This window comes from Microcaecilia unicolor, chromosome 3, assembly GCF_901765095.1.
Source record: "Microcaecilia unicolor chromosome 3, aMicUni1.1, whole genome shotgun sequence".
Lineage (NCBI taxonomy): Eukaryota > Metazoa > Chordata > Amphibia > Gymnophiona > Siphonopidae > Microcaecilia > Microcaecilia unicolor.
This window is the reverse complement of record NC_044033.1, coordinates 399,542,271-399,558,843: the sequence shown is the minus strand read 5'-3', so window position 1 is coordinate 399,558,843 and position 16,573 is coordinate 399,542,271. Positions and strand designations below refer to the sequence as shown.

Below are 16,573 nucleotides of genomic sequence, written 5' to 3'. Positions count from 1 at the left end.
CCACAATGTACAACACTACCATAGCCCTAAGGGGTGAAGGGGGCACCTACATGTGGGTACAGTGGATTTGTGGTGGGTTTTGAAGGACTCACATTTACCACCACAAGTTTAACAGGTAGGGGGGGGAAGGGCCTAGGTCCGCCTGCCTGAAGTGCACTGCAGTACCCACTAAAAACTACTCCAAGGATCTGCATACTGCTGTCAGGGAGCTAGGTATGACATTTGAGGCTGGCACAGAGGCTGGCAAAACATTTTTTTAAGTTTTTTTTAGGGTGGGAGGGGGCTAGTGACCACTGGGGGAGTAAGGGGAGGTCATCCCTGATTCTGTCCGGTGGTCATCTGGTCTGTTCAGGCTTGGTCGCAAGAAAAAAATGGACCAAGTAAAGTCGGCCAAGTGCTCATCAGGGACGCCCTTCTTTTTTCCATTATCGGCCGAGGATGCCCACGTGTTAAGCATGCCCCAGTCCCGCCTTCGCTATGCTTCCGACATGCCCCCGTGAATTTTGGTCGTCGCCCCCCCCCCCCCCCCCCTGACAGAAAGCAGTTGAGTGCACTGAAAATTGGCTTTCAGTTATGCCAATTTGTTCGACCCTGGGAGAAGGACGCCCATCTCCTGATTTGTGATGAAAGATGGGCGCCCTTCTCTTTCGAAAATAAGCCTGATAGTTTCCTTCAGCCCAGTTGATGTTCCTGGATCACTAATGAATGGGAAAAGTCCAGGTTGCCTTGCTGGAAACTTCATATGTAACTCAGTTTTCTACTTGGTTTCTCAAAAGGGATGAAGAGGATTCCCTGTTCCCTCAGGCATCCAGATAGGGTAGATGCTTAAGGGGCTTCTGTCTCCTTTATATTCCTGATTTGCTCCTTGACCTGCTTCTAGCATCTAGGTAACATGATATATAAGTCTTCAACCTTGCTGAGTCTATATAGCTAAGGATTTATGCTAAAAGGGCTCTCACCTAATGTGTAAGGCCAGAGGCTGGAGAGAGTCCAGTCAAAGACAGTTATGCAAATGTAGTACAGAGTTTTATAAAGGGGAATTCCCTCATAAAACAGTTCCTTCCTTCTGCTTATCATTCAAAACCATTAGATGCTCCTTCCATTCCATTCTATTCCCAGCTTTTATATCCCACAAATTTCCAACAAGAATCATAGCGGGTTACAATAAGAATTCAATTACAGTTTAAAATTTCATAGATCAAAGTGTTTATCAAATAAAGAGGTTTTCAAGGCTCTTCGAAACTGAAATAATTTTCTATACCTTGGAGCTGAATTAGAATCAAGTTCCATAGCTTAATTGCAAAACAATTAAAAGAGCTGTCATAGAAATGTTTATAACAGATCTTATTAACTGCTTGAAGGCTTAAATTCAAAGAGTAATTAGATCTAGAGGGCCAATGAGATGATGAATAGGACACTAGAAATATGTGATCCAATGGACAACAACCATAAAAAAATCTTATAAATCAAACAAACAACTTTAAAATCTGTTCTATCTCTAACTGGCAGCCAGTGCAAATCCCTAAGTAAAGAAGTAACATGCTCAAACTTTTTATAGCAAAAACTTAATCTAGCTGCAAAATTCTGCAAGGATTGCAACCTTACCATACGGTCTGATGGATACTAGAATATAGGGAGCTACAGTAATCTATATGTGGTAAAATAATAGCCAGAGCCAATACTCTAAATTGAGCATGGAAAAAAGATCATCTGATTGCCCTAAACTGTTTTAGTTCAAATAATATCCTCCAGCTTTAAATTATTAATATGATTTTTCATTGTTAATTGTGAATCTAATATGAAACCCAAAACCCTAGAAAACGTTTCTAAAGCCAAACACTCCCCTGTCTTAAGAGTAACATTTTTTTGAACATTGACTAGGGACATACAGAAACAAAGCAATTTAGTTTTAGCTGTATTGAGTTTTAATAGATTTTGTGATCCCAAGAGAGTGTCTTTTCAATACATTCTGAGATTACATTAATTTTATGGGGGGAGGGGTTAGCCTTTGTATCAGCAAGTTTATATGATCTAACCATAACCCTCCAATCCACCTTTGATTGTGGATGTATAGTCTAACTCCAGGCCCTCTCTAATTACCCGCATGATCTTCTTAATTCTCTTAATGAGACTGTAAACCAAGGTCAAATTTTAATCTGGGAATTTTTCTTCAGAGAACTGATCTAGTGCTCTGTCTGCATTATGATCCCATTCCCCCAGCATGTAGTTAGACATTCCAAAGTTACCATCCAAATGTTTTACCATGGAAGACCATAACCTATCAGCCTCAATCTTCCTTCTAGGGTTATAATTTATACAATTCATAATCTTTTTATTTTATTTATGCATTTATATTTATATAGTTACAAGTTAAATCACTTGATAAGAAAATAATGCTAATACAACTAGTATCTCATAGGAAATTTAACACACATAAATTTAAAATCCTTATTAGCATCATAAAAGTCCACAACATAGGAGTCCAATGATCCAACTATGGAGAACAAAAAGGAAAAAACAATCTATACACTTAAATCGAGACGTAAACGTTTACAAGCTTGTTATATTTATACCCTAAAGAGGCTTTTTTTTGATGTTATAAATAGGGTCAGTTGCGAAGGATCAAAATATACATATTTTACAGATTGATATGAAACCAAGCACTTGCAGGGATATTTTAAATAGAAAGTTGCCCCAATCTGTAATGTTTCCTGTTTCAGTTGTAAAACTTTCTGTCTACGTTTTTGCGTCTCTCGTGCCAGGTCTGGAAATACCCGAACTAGTAATCCTTTAAACGATTTTTCTCTTACTTGAAAATTTTTTTTTAGTATCCAGACCTTATCTGTAAGTAATACAAATGTCACTATTAAAGTGGATGGTGTTACTTGTTCTGAGTCAGATGTTTCTAGCATAGCCGAAACATCTAAGGACTGATTATTTCCTTGCACCTGTAAGTTCTTTTCAGCCTTTGTGGGGATGTAAAAGGCCTGTGACACTGGAGGAATAAGATCTTCATTTATATTTAGAATTTCTTTAAAGTAGAACTTCAACATTTCCCTTGGGGAAATCAGCGGATGAAAAGGAAAGTTAGTTAAATGTAAATTATTGCCTCAGCATGTAGTTAGACATTCCAAAATTACCATCCAAATGTTTTACCATGAAAGACCAAAACCTATCAGCCTCAATCTTCCTTCTAGGGTTATAATTTATACAATTCATAGTTTTTTAAAAAGTCTATCTGTGGTCATATGGTAGATGTAGTGTACAATTTGCCAAATAATGGTCAGACCAAAGGACCACAGACCATTTAACACAAGATGTGTTTTAAAAAAAACAGCTAGATCAAGTGAATAATCCTTTTCATGTGTAATGTTGCCAACCTCAAACTGAAACTGCCAAGAATCTTAAAAAGTAAAAAAAAAACCTGCATATTGAAGGATCTTGCTTATTATCCATATGCAGATTCAAATCCCCAACTAAGATTACATGTGAAAAATAGCAGAGTATTTTGTAATTCATTCAGCTAGTTGGGCTTCCACCTATAGCCATGGACCAGGTGGTTGATAAACTAATATAACCCAACTGAATTATTTAATGCATTATTTATAAGCTGACAAACCATTATATTCAATCATTGTACTTCAATAGAATGAACTAATTTTAAATTTATAAAACCTTTCTAAACAATGCCCAATCCACCCCCTTCTGGAAGAGGCTAGAAAGTGCAAGTATTGCTCAGCCTAGCAACTACTAACCTCAGACATAACTAGAGGCATCCATTCTGCAAGATTCTAGTGGCAGTACAGTACATGTATGACAAATACAAAACTTTACTACCCTTTAGTGAAAGGACCACTTTATCTGTAGGGCACCACTCTCTCTTTTCTGACCATGACTTTCATTCAGATCCCCTTGTTCTGATACTGCTGTCCCTGTCTTTTGAGGAAGTTTGTTAGCTTATAGCTGCCCTAATCAATACATTTATCTTTAATAGGCTTGATGCTTCTTGTCATGTTCTATGGATCTCTTTGACACCTGATATATGAGCCTTTTTGCCACAAGAAAAACAGTGAAATAATTCTGCAACCTACATTTACAAAATGAAAATCCTCCTTAGAGTCAGGTTGTCTATCAGTCAATAGATTATTCAGATTTGGTTTAAGAAAGAATTTGCTTTCCTCGGATGACTCAAATCACAATAAAGGAGTAGCTTCCTTTTGATATGCTAATGGATACAATAGTTTACAGCCCACATCTAAAATTCATTTTAGAATCTAAAGTATCATATTTTCATGTATATAACTCATAGGATATATATGTTTTTAATTCAAGTGACATCTACTGTGGGCTAAACAAAACTGAGTTATTCACATGTTTACATTAAAAAATGGATATGGGTTATATAAAAACATTATAAAAATGTGAGATTTTAAAGTCTTCATGGACACTTATGGTAATAGGTACATAAAAAGCTAAAAAAAAACAGCATTCTACAGTTCATAACAAAACACTCCCAAATGGTTTGCATAAAATACTTTTTATTACAAGACATAAGTTTATGGCATAAATTCTTCAGATTGTCTCAAATATTATCTTGTTCATCACTAGAAGGAAAACCTTCAAAGTACGTATCATCATCTGAGTAGTTGAAATGTTTGGCAGCAAACGCTTCCACCTCGGCATTATTGAATTCATATTTCTCCTTATCAACAGAGTCAGCATCATATAATGTTTGTCCTCCAAGTAAGCCTGCTTTTTGAAATCCACTGACAATTGAATGCTGTTTCACTACTAGCCATGCAGGGTTAATTCAGCTGCAGACTTCTCCATAAGTTTCTTTATAAGTAAATTAGTGTGTGGCCTCATGCACCCATTTATCCCACGCTTTCCTTATGAGGCATTTAAACGCATGGTTATCAGCTACATATAAAGGCTATAGCTTCCGTACAAGTCTACCAGGGTGTGAGACCCAAGCAGGGGTTGGGCATGGTCAAAGAAAAGGTAGAATGCAAAATAAGTATTTAAAAGAACAGGAGTTCCTGGGCCCGTTTCTTTACAGGACATTCAAGAACACAGTTATTAGTATTTATATTCATGTAACCTCGGGCCTGTTTTTTCACAGAGCCCGAGGCATAGAATAGGAAAACCACAGTGGTTTCACAAACAGCAGTACACTGCCTCTGGCGGTAGTCCCAAACACAGTCATAAAAACATAAGAACATAAGAGTAGCCGTAATGGGTCAGACCAATGATCCATCTAGCCCAGTATCCTGTTTCCAACAGTGGCCAAGCCAGATCACAAATACCTGGCAAAAACCCAAATCGTGGCAACATTCCATGCTACCAATCCCTGGGCAAGCAATTGATTCCCCATGTCTGTCTCAATTGCAGACTATGAACTTTTCCTCAATGATCTTGTCTAAACCTTTTTTAAACTCAGATACTCTAACCACTGTTGCTATATCCTCTGGCAAAGAGTTTCAGAGCTTAACTATTAATTGGGTGAAAAAAAAATATTTCATACTTTTTAAAAGTATTTCCATGTAACTTCCTTGAGTGTCCCCTGGTCTTGTAGGATTTTGTAGACTTCAACCATATTACCCCTCATCCATCTCTTTGCCAAGCTGAAGAGCCCTAACTTCTTTATCCTTTCTTCAAATGACAGGAGTTTGCATCCCCTTTAGCATCTTGGTCACTCTTCTTTGAACCTTTTCTAATTCCGCTATATCTTTTTTGAGATACGGCGGCCAGAACTGAATGCAATACTCAAGATGCGGTCGCTCCACGGAGCAATACAGAGGCATTATAGTATTTTTGGTCTTAATCACCATCCCTTTCCTAATAATTCCTAGCATTCTGTTTGCTTTTTTGGCTGCAACTGCACATTCAGCAAAAGATTAACTACAACACCACCTAGATCTTTTCTTGGTTGCTGACCCCCAAGGTAGGCCCTAGCATCAGATAACTATGATTCGGATTATTCTTCCCACCTTGCATTTGTCCACATTAAATTTTATTTCCCATTTGGATGCTCAGTCTTCCAATTTCCTAAGGTCTTCCTGCAATAATTCACAGTCCGCAAGTGTTTTAACAACCTTGAATAGTTTTGCGTCATCTGAAAATTATTCACCTCACTTGTTCCAATTTCCATATCATTTATAAATATGTTAAATAGCACCAGTCCCAGTACTGATCCCTGTAGCACTCCACTGTTCACCTCCTCCATTGTGAGAAATGACCATTTAACCCCACCCTCTGTTTTCTGTCCAATAAATCAATTCCTAATCCATAGCAGAACATTGTCTCCTATCCCTTGACTGTCTAATTTTATCAGGAGTTTCTCATGAGGAACTTTATCAAAAGCTCTCTGCAAATCTAGATAAACTACATCAACTGGTTCACCTTTATCCACATGTTTATTCACGTCTTCAAAGAAATTAAGCAAATTGGTGAGGTAGGAATTCCTTTGGATGAACCCTTGCCGACTCTGTCCCATTAAACCATGTTTGTCTATGTGTTTTGTGATTTTATTCTTTATAACAGTGTCCACTATTTTGCCCAGCACTGATGTCAGGCTTACCAGTCTGTCATTTCCCGGATCACCCTGGAACCATTTTTTAAAACAGCATCACATTGGCCACCCTCCAATCTTCAGGTACTATGGACAATTTTAATGACAGGTTACATATTACTAACAAAAGATCAGCAATTTCATACTTGAGTTCTTTGAGTACCCTTGGATGTATGCCATTCAGTCCAGGTAATTTACTACTCTTTAGTTTGTTGATTTGGCTCAGTACATCTTCTAGGTTCACTGAGATTTCTTTCAGTTTTTCGCATCATCACCCTTGAAAACCATTTCTGGTACAGGCAGATCTCTTGCATCTTCTTCTATAAATACAGAAGCAAATAACTCATTCAGTGGCCTTGTCCTCCCTGAGTGCCCCTTTTACTTCTTCTTGATCCAAAGGTCATATGGATTCCTTTGCAAGCTTTCTGCTTCTGATGTATCTGAAAATGTTGTTACTGTGAGTTTTAGCCTCTGCGGCAAGTTTCTCTTCATATTCTCTTAGACTTTTTTTTATCAATGCTTCACGTCTATCTTGCTAGTGCTTATATTGCTTCTTATTTTCTTCATTTGGGTCCTTTTCCCATTCTTTAAAGGACATTCCTTTGGCTGTAATAGTCTCTTTCACTTCACCTTTTAACCATGCTGGCTGTCATTTTCTCTTCTTTCTACCTTTGCAAATACTTGGAATGCACTTAGTCTGGGCTTCCAAAATGGTATTTTTGAATATTGTTCACACTTGATTTAGTGTTGTAACTTTTGTAGCTGATTATTTTATCTTCTCTCCCTTTAGTGTCCAATGTTCCCATCAATCTGTTCCCATCCAGCTTATTTTCGAAAGAGAAAAACACTTATAGTGCGACCTAAATCGGGAGATAGACGTTTGTCTCTCAAAGGCGCCCAAATCGGTATAATCGAAAGCCAATTTTGGGCGTTTCCAACTGCACTCCGTCGCAGAAACGAATAAAGTTGACAGGGGCGTGTCGGAGGCGTGGTGGAGGTGGAACTGAGACGTGGTTATCAGCCGATGAGAGATGGGCGTCTTTAGCTGATAATCGAAAAAAAAGGCGTTTTTACCGCGATTTTGGGTCACTTTTTTTGGACCCTTTTTTTTCATGAACAAGTCCCAAAAAAGTGCTCCAACTGCCCAGATGCCCACTGGAGGGAATCGGACTCCCCCAGTCCCCGGACTCCCCCAGTGGTCACTAACCCCCTCCGACCAAAAAAAACCCCACTTTAAAAACTTTTTTCCCAGCCTGTATGCCAGCCTCAAATGCCGTACCCACCTCCATGACAGCAGAATGTGTTTGATCCTCTCACAGCCTTTCCCTGGGTCAGGTGTGGCTCTCGGGTGCAGTACAGGGTCACATCAGCATTGCATTGTGGTGGGTGTAGGGTATTGGGCTCCGTGATTCCAGTAGCTTGTATTAAATGCTCACGATGTTGGTACTTGGTAGGCTCTTCTCCCATGGTGCTTTTTCCCCTGCCTACTGGGTCAGAGTGTGCCCCGTTGTGTTTCCTGTTGTAGTCCATGCGGTAGTGGCCATTTTTGTAAACCAGTTTTAGTTCCCTTTCCTGTGTTAGCCACGTTACAGAACTTAGTTCTTACCTTGAATGTGGCTGAAAGAGGGCATTGTGCAGCATTCTGCCAGCTCTGACCTACTGCTCATCTCAGTACCAGGGAGACTCGTTGCCAGTGGGGCACAACCTCTGATCTGCAGTTAACTGTGAGTAAAGGCGGTTATTCCAATAAAGGACGTTTTGGAGAGATTAGTCTTCAGGTGTCAACTGGTGTGCCAATGTTATATAGCAGCAACCAGTCCTAGAGGCCTGCGTGTATACAGGTCCCTGGAGCACTTTTAGTGGGTACCGCAGTGCACTTCAGCCAGGTGGACCCAGGCCCATCCCCCCCCCCCCACCTGCAACACTTGTGCTGGTAAATGGGAAGCCTCCAAAACCCACTGTACCCACATGTAGGTGCCCCCTTCACCCCTAAGAGCTATGGTAGTGTTGTACATTTGTGGGTAGTGGGTTTTGGGGGAGGGGGTTAGGAGCTCAGCACCCGTGGTAAGGGAGCTATGCATGTGGGAGCTTTTTATGAAGTCCACCGCACTGACCTAGGGTGCCCAGTTGGTTTCCTGGCATATCAAGGGGGCAAGTGTACTACGAATCGTGGCCCCTCTCACGACCAAATGGCTCGGATTAGGACGTTTTTGAGCTGGGCATTTTTAGTTTCCATTATCGCTAAAAAAAACAAACGCCCAGCTCAAAAACGTCCATTTTTTTCGAAAATACGGTTCGGCCCACCCCTTCACGGACCCGTTCTCGGAGATAAACACCCATGGAGATAGGTGTTTCCGTTCGATTATGCCCCTCCACATGGATTATTACGGGAACATTGGACATTAAAGGGTTAACCATTTCCCTCATTTTATTATAATCACCCTTTTGAAAATTAAATGCATCTACAGTAGATTTCCTTTATTGGTTCATCCTAGATAGTAGCTCAAACATGATCATGCTATGATCACTGTTTGCTAGGGGACCCAACACCACCACCTCTCACACTATAGCCTGCACACCACCAAGGACCAGATCCAAAATGGCTCCCTTTCTTGTTGGTTTCTGGACCAGTTGCTCCAAGAAGCAGTTATTACATCTAGAAATTTTATCTCCCTGGCACTCCCTGATGTAACATTTATCCAGCCAATTACAGGATAATTGAAATCACCCATTATTATATTGTTGTCAAATTTTCCAGCTTTCCTAATTTCTGTAAACATTTCATCATCGGTCTGTTTGTTCTGTCCCGGCGGATGGTAGAGCAGCCCTACAAGAATACTCCTTCCCTTCACACATGGAATTTCTATCCATAATGATTCCACACTATCTCTTTCATGTGGAATGTTTATTTTATTTGACTCAATTCTCTCTTTAATATATGGCGTAACCCCCCTCCAATTTGATCCTTTCTAAGTACATATAAGTACATAAGTATTGCCATACTGGGATCAGATCAAAGGTCCATCAAGCCCAGCATCCTGTTTCCAACAGTGGCCAGTCCAGGTCACAAATACCTGACAAGATCCCCAAAAAGTACAAAACATTTTATGCTGCTTATCCCCGAAATAAGCAGTGGATTTTCCCCAAGTCCATTTTAATAATGGTCTATGGAGTTTTCCTTTAGGAAGCCGTCCAAACCTTTTTCAAACCCCGCTAAGCTAACCACCTTTACCACATTCTCTGGCAATGAATTCCAGAGTTCAATTACTTATTGAGTGAAGAAAAATTTCTCTGATTCGTTTTAAATTTACTACTTTGAAGCTTCATTGAATGCCCCCTAGTCCTAGTATTTTTAGAATGAGTAAACATATGCTTCACATTTACCCTTTACACTCTACTAATTATTTTATAGACCTCTATCATATCTCCCCTCAGCCATCTTTTTTCCAAGCTAAAGAGCCCTAGCCACTTTAGCCTTTCCTCATAGGAAAGACGTCCCATCCCCTTTATCATTTTTGGCGCCCTTCTCTGCACCTTTTCTAATTCCACTGTATCTTAAAACATACCCTCACCCCAATCAAAAAACTATAAAAAGATGCAACAGTGATTTAAGACAAACCAAAGAAGGTCTGGACTCTTATGACCTCCTTCTGTATACCCTCTTCCTGTCCTACTCAAATTCCTGGGGGAAAAATCATCCCCCCATCCAGCAAACAACATGGTCAGATGCATGTGCAGTTTAGACTATAAATGCAGATCCTCTTTTTCTTTTCAGGCAGTGAGATTTTAGAAAATTCTTCTAATTGAGCTATAGTCTATTACAAATTACAAGACTTTTCATAGGTTTTTAAAGACTTTTTTTTATTTCATAAATTTGTTACAGGTCAGAACTGTTAACACAATTCATGATGATGTATTAAGAAACAATTATCAAACATATAAATGACAAGTGACCGACTCACCCGCAAATGCGCAATAGAGACTTCCCTCTCTGTCCTGCCCTCGCGTCAAGACGTCATGACATCAGAGGGCGGAGCAGAGAGGGAAACGGACGCTGCCGCTGGAACCTGGAGACGAAGGAACATCGCGGCCCACCAACCTCCACCCCCCCCATCCCCGACATTGTCGCCGCCGCCGCTCCTGCCCCCTCCGTATCGGGCCCCCTGCACTGACATGACAGCGCCTCTCACCTCCATGTGGAAGCGCTGCAGGCAGCAGTAGAGCGATCTGCTGCTGCCTGCAGCGCTTTCACACGGAGGTGAGAGGCGCTCTCATGTCAATGCAGGGGGCCCGGCACGGAGGGGGGAGGGAGCGGCAGCGAGGAGGGTAGCAGGACATGGAGGGAGAGCAGGGGGAGAGAGGAGGGTTGCTGGACATGGGGAGAGAGCAGGGCAGGGAGAGAGCAGGGTGAGGGGAGGCCAAGGGAAAGAGGAGGGTTGCTGGATATGGGGGGAGGGCAGGGGAGAGAGCAGGGTCAGTGGACGGGGTGAGGCCAGGGGAGACAGGAGGGCTGCTGGACATGGGGGAGGGCAGGGGAGAGAGCAGGGTTGCTGGACATGGATCGGGGGAGGGAAAGGGAGGGCAGGGGAGAGAGGAGGGTTGCTGGACATGGGGGGAGGGCAGGGGAGAGAGCAGGGTTGCTGGACATGGATCGATGGAGGGGAGGGCAGGGCAAGAGAGAGAGGAGGGTTGCTGGACATGGGGGAGGGCATGGGAGAGAGCAGGGTTGGTGGACGGGGGAGGCCAGGGGATATAGGAGGGCTGCTGGACATGGGGGAGAGGGCAGGGGAGAGAGCAGGGATGCTGGACATGGATCGAGGGAGGGAAGGGCAGGGGAGACATGAGGTTTGCTGGACATGAAGGTGAGAATTACAAATCTCACCCCGTTTTAACGGGCTTAACAGCTAGTGTTATTATATTTTGTTAAATGTATTTCCCAGGATGTGCCTCTGACTTCTTAGGAACTGTGATCCACGTCAATAAAATTTATACCCTGTTAATACAGTGTCCCATTGATTGTCCTCTTTCCACCAAGCCTCTGAGATACCTATTATATCTACCTTCTAATTCATTCAAAAGTTGCCCAGCACCTTCAACTCTCATGACAATGTAATATCTTCCCTTATATCTTTTCAAAATCGCTGCATATACACGTCCAATCTTTTCTTCATTTTTTCAGTTTAAATGGATTTAATTTAGTTAATGGACCTCAGTAGCACAATGAGTGCATCAGCGGCGATTCATTTATCAAGAGACCTGATTGCTCTCAACTCTTGGCACGCCATTGGCTCTTCATGGGTCCACTCATAATTCACTTCAATAATATTTATTCATTCTTAAATAAAGTATTTACTCATTTAAAATGACTAAATTATGTAAAACATAGCTTTTAGTAGTAGTTTGTTAATAATTAACAAGACCACTAGTAAACAGGACCGACATGCGGCATGTTTCACAGAAGCTGCGTCAGGGTCAGGTCCACTAAAAGTAAGGGAAAATACCCAATATTAGAAAAATAGCAATGTTACAATATTAGGTACTCTATCCACCCATATATATTATAAAGAACACTTACTATCAAAGACGCCATCATCAAATATTTGCTCTAAGATGGCGCCAATATCATTGAACTTTAAATAGCACTGCCCACGCTTCCCACCAATCAGAATGTTATCTAACTGAACCTATCAAATCTCTGTAAATAAGTACGTTAAGGGAGAGATCCCCAATCCAACTGGTTATTAAGACCTCGAGGAAATAAAGTATCTAGATTGTAAGCTCCTTCGAGCAGGGACTATCCTGTGTGTTAAATTTTACAGCACAGCGTAACCTTGGTAGCGCTTTATAAATGTTAAGTAGTAGTAGTAGTATATCCAGCGCTGCTCCTTGAAATTAAGAATTTTAGCAATGTCACCACCCTCCCTTACCACACAGACTGTGTCAATAATTCTCCACCATAGATCAGATATTTTATGAGCTTTTTCTATCCAATGCTGGACCAACAGAGCTGATAATGTCTGAGTATGAATACGAGATTTGTGTTCTGCTAATCTCTGTTTTATCGGGTGTGATGACCGTCCCACATAGATTAAATCACATGGACAGAGAATTGCTTACACCACATTGTCCGTTTCACATGTAGTATTTACTCGGGTACAGATAGTCTTGTTTCTACCTGGAATAGTCCAGCTTTTACCAGTAATAGCCAGAGTACACCACTGACAATGCATACATGCCATCTGGCCGGTCAATTGAGATGGAATATAATGATCTAAACATTTATAAGAAAGGGTTTCACCTATGATCCTGCCTCGGCGATATGCTACTATAGGATGTTCCTGAAAACAAAAATGTATGGATAATATTTCCTAATATTTATGTGAAAGTGAAGTTACAAAAGTAGCACCATTATTATAGGGGAGTACCGCCACTAATCGGTCTTCTGTATCCTTAGAGTTATATTGTAATAACAAATCTCTATTAGCAAATTTTACTCTCTTTACTAGTTCTCACACCTACAGTTTGAAGAAAGGGTTGCCAATAAGTCAGTTCTTATGTATCAGGCGTAATTATTCTACTAATGATCAATTTGAATTACATGCTACACAGTTGAAAGAGCATTTGATTGAGAGGGGTTACCCACAATCCATTATTAAAAGGGCTTACCTGAGAGCAAAAAGTAGGGGGGGAAATATGAGGCAGGCAGGAGAATCAGTCTGCTGTTGGCTACAATGATCACTCCAGTTCACTTTGTCTCTATCCTGCTTATTTTCGAAGGAGAAGGCCGGCCATCTTCCGACACAAATCGGAAGATGGGTGGCCTTCTCCTAAACCCGGCCAAATCAGTATAATCGAAAGCCGATCTGGTTACGAGATGGCCGGCTTCGGCCAATAATGGAAAAAAGAAGGCCAGCTCTGACGAGCACTTGACTGGCTTTACTTGGTCCATTTATTTTTAGGACCTAGCATCAAAAAAGTGCCCCAACTGACCAGATGACCACCGGAGGGAATCGGGGATCACCTCCCCTTACTCCCTCAGTGGTCACCAACCCCCTCCTACCCAAAATATATATATATAAACATTTTTGTGCCAGCCTCAAATGTCATACCCAGCTCCATCACAGAACTATGCAGGTCCCTGGAGCAGTTTTTAGTGGGAACTGCAGTGCACTTCAGGCAGGCGGACCCAGGTCCATTCCCCCCCTACCTGTTACATTTGTGGTGGTAAATGGTAGCTCTCCAAAACCCAACACAAACCCACTGTACCCACATGTAGGTGCCCCCCGTTACCCTTTAAGGGCTATGGCAGTGGTGCACAGTTGTGGGTAGTGGGTTTTGGGGGGGGAGTTGAGGGTCTCAGCACACAAGGTAAAGGAGCTATGCACCTGGGAGCTTTTTCTGGCCGGCCCCATTCGATTATGCCCCTCCTTGTCTCATTAATCCATGCTTTTGAATATGCTCTGTAATTTTGTTCTTAATAATAGTCTCTACCATTTTGCCCGACACCGACGTCAGACTCGCCAGTCTATAATTTCCCGGATCTCCTCTGGAACCTTTTTAAAAATCGGCGTTACATTGGCCACCTTCCAATCTTCTGATACCATGCTCGATTTTAAGGATAAGTTACATATTACTAACAATAGCTCCGCAAGCTCATTTTTCAGTTCTATCAATAGTCTGGGATGAATACAATCCGGTCCAGGAGATTTGCTACTCTTCAGTTTGTAGAATTGCCCCATTACATCCTCCAGGTTTACAGAGAATTCATTCAGTTTCTCCAACTCGTCAGCTTCGAATACCATTTCTGGCACCGGTTTCCCACCCAAATCTTTCTTGGTGAAAACCGAAGCAAATAATTCATTTAATCGCTCCGCTACGGCTTTGTCTTCCCTGATCGCTCCTTTTACTCCTCGGTCATATAGCGGTCCAACCGATTCTTTTGCCGGCTTCCTGCTTTTAATATACCTAAAAAACATTTTACTATGTGTTTTTGCCTCCAACGCAATCTTTTTTTTGAAGTTCCTCTTAGCTTTCCTTATCAGTGCTTTGCATTCGACTTGACATTCCTTATGCTGTTTCTTATTATTTTCAGTCGGTTCAGTCAGTAATAACCATGCTTGGCAAATGTTCCCTCTGCTGTGGCTGTCCCAAAATAAAGCTGCCCTGCAATCAGTTGATTTTAGAAACTGAGCAGAGTGGCTAGATAGTGAGGCACTAACTGGATAACTGCCTGTTCTACCAATACTCTGTCTATGCACTATCCCTGCATTCTCTGGATTGTGCCAGGGCAATCAGTAATGTCCCAGCTAGTGACACTTAGCAGATGCTGCTCTCTGAATAAATGCATCTGAATATTGACCTGAATAGTACTAATCTCAAAAGTTTACTCCAATATTCAACTAGCAGAGATAAATTAACTCTACAGTAAAGATAACTACACCTCAGGAATTGCATTTAACCACTAGCACTCCAATAGGGTCAGTGTACTAGCAGTTAAGTATGAGAGGAGTACAGTGTCCTGAGGTTCCCCTGCCAGGACTCTGATGTGCCTTGAGCCTGCCATCCAAACATAAGCACCCTCCTTACATATACCCTCCAACCCAAATAACCTATCCCACCCACCTCTTCAAAAAAAACCCCATCTATATCATCCTATTATCCATCAGTAGAAAGACAACATTTCATCCATTCCATTTCAGGCTCTTAGCTACAAATAACATAATATAACAGCATATCTGAATCTGACCCAAACGTTGCAAACAAATACAATTCAAAATTCAATGCAGCATTAACCAACATCATAAAGAAGTGAAAGGCTAAGGCAATTAGAGGTTATAAATTCTCCTTCTGACAGATGGGTGATATTCTGCAGAAGTGGAAGAGGATTATGGCTTGTATTTAAGAAGAATGGAGGGTATGAAGGATAGTCATGATGGATACTTAGAGGAATCTATCTGTTAGGGTAACTGCTGGGGAATTTTACAGGTTAGATAACTGTTTCCTTATTCTAATCAGTGCATTTACTTTGCACTGGGTAGTGTTGAGAAATATTTATTCGGATTTTGCTTACACCTTTTTCAGTAGTAGCTCAAGCTGAATTATATTCAGGTACACTGGAAATTTCCTTGTTCCCAGAGGGCTCACAATCTAAGGGCTCCTTTTACAAAGGTACGCTTGCATTTTTAGCGCACGCTAAAAAGAAGCACATGCTTTAAACATTAGAGTTCCCCATATATTTCTATGGGTGGCTCTAGCATTTAGCACGCACTAAGAGTTTTTTTTTTTTACTAAGGCGTGATGGCGCTTTTAACGCAAAGTAAAATAGGCGCACGCTAAATGCTAATGACGCCAATGTATTCCTATGAATGTCTTTAGCGTTTAGCCTTTGCTTATTTTTAATTAGCGCTAAAAACACCAGTGTGCCTAAGTAAAATACACCCTAAAACCACTAGCACGCCTTTGTAAAAGGACCCCTAAGTGACATGCCCAAGTTCACAAAGAGCAGCAGTAGGATTTGAACCAGGCACCTCTGGATGTCAAAACCAGTGCTTTAACTGCTAGGCCACTCCTCCACTATGTACAAAAGGAACACATAGAGAACATGTCACATGTATTTTAAGGGTTGTGCTTATTTTAAAATGACACTTTGACCATTCATATACTATGCATACAATTAATCTGGTATACCGGGGGCTAAAGTATAATGTACCACAAATTTTAAAACTTGTACATAGCATGCATTATCCTGCTGGTTTTAATGCAGGTCAGCACATAGGCTCAATTGTGTTAGTTAATGGCATAATTATTTTCTAAGTTAATGAAAATGTTGCTGCTAATTACAAATGATTAACACTAGGAAGCATTTAGTTTAAAGGCAAAATGTTCATTCTACTTACACTTTGTAAACTACAATTCCTCCATTTACTGATGATCTCTCCTTCAAGGGCACCAATGTACATTTATTGAGCTGCAAACCATATCTTTTAAGTAGCTAATGTGGAA

At 41.1% G+C, this 16,573-nt stretch overlaps 1 protein-coding gene across 1 annotated transcript in view; it reads left to right on the top strand.

The window, feature by feature from the left end:
- TFAP2D (transcription factor AP-2 delta) overlaps positions 1-16,573 on the top strand; it is a 122,899-nt gene that overhangs the window by 77,719 nt on the left and 28,607 nt on the right. The gene's annotated exons all lie outside the window — the stretch shown is intronic.